The sequence below is a fragment of the Orycteropus afer genome, unplaced genomic scaffold (assembly GCF_000298275.1).
Source record: "Orycteropus afer afer isolate SDZICR_OR568_19922 unplaced genomic scaffold, OryAfe1.0 scaffold00212, whole genome shotgun sequence".
NCBI classification, from domain to species: domain Eukaryota; kingdom Metazoa; phylum Chordata; class Mammalia; order Tubulidentata; family Orycteropodidae; genus Orycteropus; species Orycteropus afer.
Window position 1 is genome coordinate 3,184,552 of NW_006921799.1, and position 8,795 is coordinate 3,193,346.

The following is an 8,795-nucleotide window of genomic DNA, read 5'->3' on the forward strand; positions in this document are numbered from 1 at the left end:
ATCTTCCTTCCAAGGAGTGGCTGGTGGGTTTGAACCACCAGCCTTCTGGTTAGCAGTCAAGTGCCTTAGCCACTATGCTACCAGAGCTCCCAAAACATAGGGCAGTGATGTGGACCCATGGCTCACATTTCAAATGTCACTTGTCCATATTATATTGCCTTACATGAATTTGTGAAAATGCTATCATTTCCTAATTTTTGAACAGAGCTTTGGATTTTAAACAAGTGGTCTTATTACTTTAATCCATGGCAACAGAGATTCTCTCAGTCCAATAGTTCCAGGAGGATCTATTTTAGCAGCAACATCTGTGAACCATTCTAAAGGCTTGTGATAATTTTAAAAAAAAAAAAAATCATATAATATCTGACCAGAAACAACAAAAGCCAAATTGGAATCCTCCCTGGAAAATGAACCTCAAATTATGTTTTAAACCTACAGACTTTCAGGGAGGAAAGTTGGAAAAAAAAAATATGTTTAATTCATTTAAAGAACAAAAAAAAGTAGTTTCAGGCAAATATAGATGAATTCTAGATCTCATTGAGGACATGTTTCCAGTGTCAGGGCCAATGTTAATCTAAAAAGAGATACATTTAAGGAGAGAGAAGGAGTTTAGCTAGTTTTTTCATTTTCCCAGTCCTTTCCCAATTCATCCCATACAATTTTGCTAGATGAACATACCTAAAGCAAAACTCTGGATCCAGTGATATCACTGCTCACAAATCTTTTTCTAATTGTACTTTGGGTGCAAATTTACAATGCATATGTGTTTCACATTCAACAATTCAAGCACATTTACCATCACCAACCATAAAATACTCTCCTCTCTTCCCCTCTCTGTGCTCTTCTTACTGTGCATTCCTGTCTACCCAGCTTTTCCTCTATATGTGTGCTGCCCCTCTGATGTCTCATGACTGACTGATCTAAGGAGTGCAGTTCCCTAGACTAGGCAGATGCATTGCTCTGGGGGTAGGTGTTCTGCATGTAGGTCTTTCTACAGATGGACTGAGAGCCAATTCATGGAAGTGAGTCCATTTCTAGGCCTGAAGGGTAACCTGGGACCATAGTCTTGGGGGTTCCACCAGTCTCTATCTGATCAGTAATTCTGGTCATTTTTGTGTCTTTGAATTTTGCTCCATGGTTCTCTACCACGTAGATGATGAAGTCCAAACCTATTCACTGACATGAGGATCCCGCAGGCCCTAGCCCCAGTGTGGCTTCCAACCTGATCGCCTATTGCTCTTTTTCTTGCCTGGAAGATTTCAGCCATCTCTAATGTGTTTATCACACAAATTCCCTTCCCTCATTCTGTTCTTGGCTTCTGTTCCTCTTTCCTTAGATTACTTTTCTCACCTTATCAACTCCTGCTGGAGGTAAATTTCTTCTCTCATTTCCCACACTATTTCATGTAGAATTTTTAACTCACTTAACCACTTTCCAACTTGTGTTATTACTGTATAGGAAGACTACATGTTGTAGAAAGAATCATGTAGCCTTGGGAATCTGTCAGAATTCATTTTTGAATACTATCTCTATGTCTTTTGCACTAAGTGAACTTTGGCAATTTTCTTAACCTGGCTGGACCTCAATTTCCTTATCTGTAAAACAGATAAAATACTGTGTGTAACAGTCTTTAGCACTCTGTTTGGCACTGAGATTTCAATATATATTTATCTCATGTTTGATAGATCCTAATTTTACTTTCATTTTCAACTAGGTATATGTGATCTCCAACAAAAGACTATAAAATTGGAGAAAAATTGTCTTATTCACAGGATTATTAAAAGAATAAAAGAGAATTATATGAAGCACATAGTATACCTAACACAGAGACAGCATAATAAATGGAAGCTCCATTATCATTGTTACTACTGTTTTAGGAGCATTAATCTGAATAGGTAAGAGTTTGTCTGTAACTCGTCTTTGCATCCTTGCTAGAGCGTGGCAAATACTAGGTGTTCAATTAATGTTTGTGGAATTAATACTTCCTACTTTTCCTACTTCCATATTAGGAGCTCTGGTGGCATAGTACCTATGGCATTTGACTGCTAACCAGAAAGCTGGAGGTTCAAGCCCACCAGCCACTCCTTGGAAAGAAGGTAAGACAATCTACTTTTGTAGAGCTTTCACCTCAGAAACCCAAGGAGGGGTCGCTCTGAGTTGAATTGACTGGATAGCAGTGAGTTTACTTCCATAGTGTTGACATTTGACTGTGAAGTAAGAAGAGATTTGAGTGAATCCAGAGAAAAGTTGATTTAGTAGGTTTTATTTCTAAAAGAAATAAAGGTAATAAGCATTTGGTTAAATTTGGCATTTACTTTAATACCCAAAACATACAGGAGAGCGGTCATAAGACACCTTAAGAAGAAAAGAGAATTCTCTCTTGAATATCTCATCCACTGAATAACAGAGTAAGTGAAAAGCAAAATGGCTATGCAAAGGCATTTGATTGTGTGGATCATGACAAATTATGGATAACATTGAGAAGAATGGGAATTCCCAAACACCTGATTGTACTCATGAGGCATCTACCTGTACCTTGTCATTCGAACAGAACAAGGGGACACTACATGGTTTAAAATCAAGAAGGGAGTGCGTCAGGGTTGTATTCTGTCTCCACACTTATTCAATCTATATGCTGAGCAAATAATCCGAGATGCTGGACTATATGAAGAAAAACTTGGTATCTGGATTGGAGGAAGAATCATTAACAACCTGAGATATGCAGACAATACAACTTTTATTGCTGAAAGTGAGGATGACTTAAGGCATCTACTGATGAAGGTTGAAGAATACAGTCTGCAGTATGGATTACATCTCAACATAAAGAAAACAAAAATCCTCACAACTGGACCAATGAGCAGCATCACAATAAATGGAGAGAAGATTGAGGTTGTCAAGGAATTCACGTTGCTTGGTTCTACAATCGATGCCAACGGAAGCAGCAGTCAGGACATTAGACGACATGTAGCATTGGGAAAGTCAACTGCGAAGGAACTCTTTCAAGTGCTGAGGAGAAAGAATATCTCCTTGAGGACTAAGGTGCGCCTGACACAAGCCATGATATTTCCAATCGCCTGGTATGCATGTGAGAGCTGGACAATGAATAAGGAAGACCAAAGAAGAGTTGATGCTTTTGAGTTGTGGTGCTGGCGAAGAATGCTGAAAGTACCATGGACTGCTAAAAGAACTAACAGATCTGTCCTGGAGGATATGCAGCCAGAATGCTCCTTGGAGGCGAGAATGGCCAGACGTCATCTCACCTATTTTGGTCATGTTGTCAGAAGGGACCATTCCCTGGAGAAGGATGTCATGCTTGGTAGGGTGGATGGTCGACGAAAGAGGGGGAGGCCTTCAAGGAGATGGATTGATACAGTGGCTGCGATGATGGGCTCAAGTATAGCAGGGATTGTGGGGCTGGCGCGGGATCGGGCAGTGTTTCGTTCTGCTGTGCATGGGGTCACTATGGGTCGGAAACAACTCGACGGCACTTAACAACAACAACAACAATATATATATTAATAAGCAGAGAGCCATCCCTAGTATAGGGAGCCTTTCACATGCTGAATTAATGAGATTGAAACCTGAAGCAGGCCATCCTTGGCCCAGGCGTCAGAGACAAATATACAATCTTGTCTGGAAAGCAAGGGTGGAGTAGTACAACAAGGCCAGAATCAGTTTCTAGATGTCAAAACTGAGAAACTCTAAGAGTTGAATTAGAGGATGTACCAGAACAATAGTCTAAGGGCAAATATGAGACACCAACAAGAAGACAAGCTGGAAATAGGAAGAAGGGAGGAAGGCGGAAAAGGCAATAAACTTAATGCCTGTGGGTGGGTCTGACTGTCTTGAGCATCTTTTAAAAGCCAAACATGGAGTCTTGGAAAATGCTGTGAGGGGCTTTATGGCATGTGCACCAGGTTGGTGGAGGGAGGAGACACCCTTGACACCTCTCCACCCTGTCTAATTTGTAATAATAAAAGAAATGAGGCCCATAAATCTTTAACTTAATTTTACCAACATAAAAATATTTTTGGATAGAGGTGATGAAAAAACAAAGCAGGATTTGTCTGTGTCCCGCCTAGTTTCAGATAGGTCTGCTGGGGGAAAGATGGTGCTTAAGGAAAAACAAGGAAAAAAAAAAAAAAAAACACCCTTTAAACCGAAAATCACAAGGCCTGGATTTTTTTCCAGCTCCACCCAGTCTTTTTATATATGACCTTTGGCTGGTCCAATCTACTGGCCTTTGGCTCCCCTTAGGATCAATTTCCTTGTAATTTTCAATGACTCTGTATATCAAGTTGATTCCCTGAATAAAATCAGATACTTTCTTGCCTTTTTATGGTGACTATTTGAGTGTTTCGATCCTCAGGACTGCTCTGTGATCATATTAAAAGTTAATACTCAATGGTTCACATATCTGAAAATTGAGGTTAACCAGAAGGACAAAGAAAAATGAACTTTAATAAATGATTTAGCTGCTATAAGTAAATCGATGGCTTCCCTATGAAATAATGAAGGACAAACTTCCTTCTTTGTTCACATCTAACTTCCTTAGAATTCCATGGTAGAAAATGCGAGCTAAGAGGACAGTGAAGACCTGGAGGAAAGTGGCAAGCAGTTATATAAATGGTCTCTGTGATTTACTTCATCATAGTATGCTAAGGCCCCTTAACCTTCCAGCACCAAACACAAATTGGTACATATCCAGTTGTTTTAAAAATAGCATAATTAAGCATATATTTCTTCACTTACAGTCTATCAAAGGAGCTCTGGTGGCACAACTGGTAAGCACCAGCTGCTAACTGAAAGATTTAAAGCTCAAACGCACCCATCAGCTTTGTGGGGAAAAGATCTGGCCATCTGCTCCCATAAAGACTACATTCTAGAAAACCCTATAGAGAATTCTATCATATCACTTGGGGTCATTATGAGTCACTGGCCATCTGCTCCCATAAAGACTACATTCTAGAAAACCCTATAGAGAATTCTATCATATCACTTGGGGTCATTATGAGTCAAAATCCACTTGACAGCACATAACAACAATAGAGCCTGTCTGCTTTACAAGCCCTGCAAAACTGCACCCAATATCTGGTAGCCATAAATGAGATAAAATCCTGTAATTATAAAGATCTTAAGGTTTCAGAACCTGAGACTCCCCACCTTGCAGCAAGAGGATCTCATCTAAGGTACACATAGCTCCCTTCTTCTTTCTCCTCTTCCCCAGGTTTTTCATGCCTCCTTCCCTTATGGTGGGAGTTCTGGTGGCATAGTGCCTAAGACATTTGTCTGCTCACCAGCAGGCTGGAGGTTCAAACCCACCGGCCACTCCTCAGAAGGAAGTTTGGGCAATCTACTTCTGTAGTGATACCACCTCAGGAACCCAAGGAGAGGTCGCTATGAGTTGGATCTGACTCAATGGCAGTGAGTCCCTTACGATGGCTCCCTGTGCTTCCCTCTGGGAGAACTCCTGCTTGAAAGGCAGGTTCCTGTATGTGGCTGTTAATTTATCAGCCTCAATGAGTAGTTTGTTGTGCACAGCTATCTACTGGTCATATCTTTTTCCTTGATTAGCCCCAAATTTTCTTCAACTTACTATACAGGCTCTGAAGACAGATGGAAAATGGCCCATTATTCTGCAATGAATGATGGATAGACTCACGTACTCCTTTTACTTAAAGAACTTCGTATGAGGTGTCATCATTTTGTTTCTTTCCTGGTTTACATGAATTATTTCACATTAGAATTTAAATGGAATAAGGGAGCTTATTTTCTAATGTGGATTAAAGAATTAAACACATAGGCCAGAAAAGAAACAAAATAGTGACACCTCATAAGAAGTTATAGAAAGGTAATAAACAGTGATAGAAAAATATAATAAGAGGAGAGATCATTGGAGAATAAAAATTTTGGCTCCAGAATAGGGAACAAACATATGTTCATGACTTACTGTATTTCAATGTCCAACTTCTGTTTTTGTCCATAGTTGGCCATCCTGGTGCTTATGCTGAATAGTCCTTAGACCAAAAAAGTGGATTTGTTCAAATTACCTCCCACTTGCCTTGACCCTGCTTCTTCCTCTCTCCTTGCCTAGAGACTTAATTTCTTTGTCCTCCTGGTCTTAGTTTCATATTGCTCCTGTAACAAGTTATCACAAACTTCGAGACTTAAAATGAAAACAACTTTATTATCCTACACTTCTGTAGGCCAGAGGAGCTCTGGTGGTGTAGTGTTTAAAGCATTTGACTGCTAATCACAAGGCTGGTGGTTCAAACCCACCAGCCACTCCTCAGAAGGAAGGTTGGGCAATCTACTTCCATAGTGATACAGCCTCAGAGACCCAAGGAGGGGTTGCTATGAGTCAGATCTGACTCCACGGCAGTTGTTACATTTTGTGTTTTCTATAGGCCAGAGTCCAACATGGGTCTCACTAGGCTAACATCAAGGCCTTGGCACAGCTTCCTTCCTCCTGAAGACTCCAAGGAGAAAATCCATTTTATTGCCTTTTTCAGCTTCTATAAACCCCACACATTCCTTGGCTCATGGTCCCTTTCATCTTCTAGGCCAGAAATGTGGCATCTATCTGACCCCACTTCTGTCATCACCGCTCTTTCCCTGACCACAGCTTTGAAAAGTTCCCTACTTTTAAAGGCTCATGTGATTCATTTGGGCCCATCCAATAAATCCAGAATAAGCTTTCCATCTCAGGATCCATATGTTTAACAACATCTGCAAGGTCCTTTTTGGCCATCAATCATAACATATTCACATGTTCCAGGAACTAGAATGTGGACATCTTTGAGGGCTATTATTCTGTACATAAGTTATCTAAATAGACTCGGTGGCACATAACAACAAATAGCCAGTACTTTCAGGTTCCTTATGAGAGGATTAAAGCCTGCCATCCACCTGGTGGCGTAATGCGTAAGGCATCTGACTGCTAAACAGAAGCCTGCCGGTTCAAACCCACCAGCCACTCCTCGGAAGGAAGACTGGGCAATCTATTTCCATAGAGATACTGCCTTGAAAATTCAAGGAGTGGTTGCTATGAGTTGAATCTACTCAATGGCAGTGAGTTTGGTTTTTGGGTTTTTATCCATAGCAAAATTCTCACTCACTCAACTGTTCACTAAGGGAATTCTGGAGAAACAAGTGGCTGCTAGAGTCTAGTTCTTGTGGAACTGAATTATAAACTTTAAAAGAATCTCTAAAAGATAGGCTTTCTGCTGTGGTAGGGATAGATATAGGTTTCTTGTTTCCAACTACAGTAGATTGTTTTCTTTTGAGTGTGTTACCTCATAAAGAGGAAAGAGCAGGGAGAAAACAAACTTTGTAGGCTTTCCCCTGGTGTTGAAGACAGCAGGAATAACTCTGCTTTCCCTTTCTCATCTATGCAATGCTGTTTGAAGGCAAGGTCCAAGCAACCTTGATAGGATCATAGCTTTAACATGGAATGCCTGGAGCTAACTCACCCCTGAGGGGAGGGGTTTAAAAATAAGGAAGCCATGCATGAAATGAAAATACCTGTTTCAATTTTTCCTGGGCTTAAGTTCACCAGCCCCATACAGGAGTATCTGGCTCTTTGGGTCTCCATAAATGACCTATCAAAGGGCTGTTGCAGTTTACGTGTTTCTCCTTAATTCCAGTTTCCAAATCACCCTTTCCCCTACATCAGGAGTATCCTACAGTCCATTGCAGCACTTAAGGCAGTGCCAACCAATAACAAGTCAATTGATGGCAGAGTAGAACTGTGCTCCACAGGGTTTCAATGGCTGATTTTTCATAAGTAGATCATCCAACCTTTCTTCCAGGAGGCCTCTGGATAGACTTGAACTGTCAACCCTTTGGTTAGCAGTCAAACACTTGATCTTTTGTACCATCCAGGGACTTTTGGTTGAATTGGTTGAAGAAATGAATCAGTTCCTATCTTGGTGACAGAGCTGTGATTACTGTGAGGAAGCTACCATTTATTGAGCACCTACTCACTGCACTTTCACATATTTTCTGGGCCTCACACATCTCACCTTGTTATTCTTCCCAACAATTTTATGAGTTGGTACTATTGTCTCCATTTTAAAGTCAAGAACTTTAAAAAACTTGCCTAAAATAAGATGGCAGACTAGGCAGAAAGACTGCACAGACCCTCTTCAACAAAGAAAAGGGAATTAACAAAGATGCAGAAGATAATCTTGGACCCCAACCCTTGAAGGGAAGGATATAGAAGTGGACTAAACCCCAACTAGCAGAAGAATTTGCATGAAAATACTAAGGAAGGAGACATACAGAGCTGCGGTCTGGCAGCAATTCTGATGGCACAGACAGCTTGGAGATTCCTGAGTGGTGGTAGGACCTAAGAGTTAACCTAAAAATCAGCCCTGCTAGCCAGGGACTGCACGGAGGACTGTGCACGGTGGCTGAGGAATAAACTGAGAAGGTGAAGAGAAAGGTGGGCTGAGCTGTGGACTTTTGCCGGTCTGAAGGACGCCACAATTTTGAAGGTTTAAAAACAGCTTGATTATTTTGGATATTTAAAGAGACAGTGCTCTCGCAGATTTCTGGGGCTTAAGAACATGTTCTGCTTCCCAGCAAACCCAAGGACACTCCAGACCTGTTAGACTGAAAAGGTACAACATTCCTCTGGTTACTCTTATACTCCACACATGCTTGGTGAACGGAGGTCCGGCCATCCCGCACGCCCACCTACCTTCTGGGCCCACAGGAACTCCATCACAGTCTGTAGGCTCAGACAGAGCCTGGGTGACCTGCTCTGTCCTCCACTGATTTGTTTTTTTTTT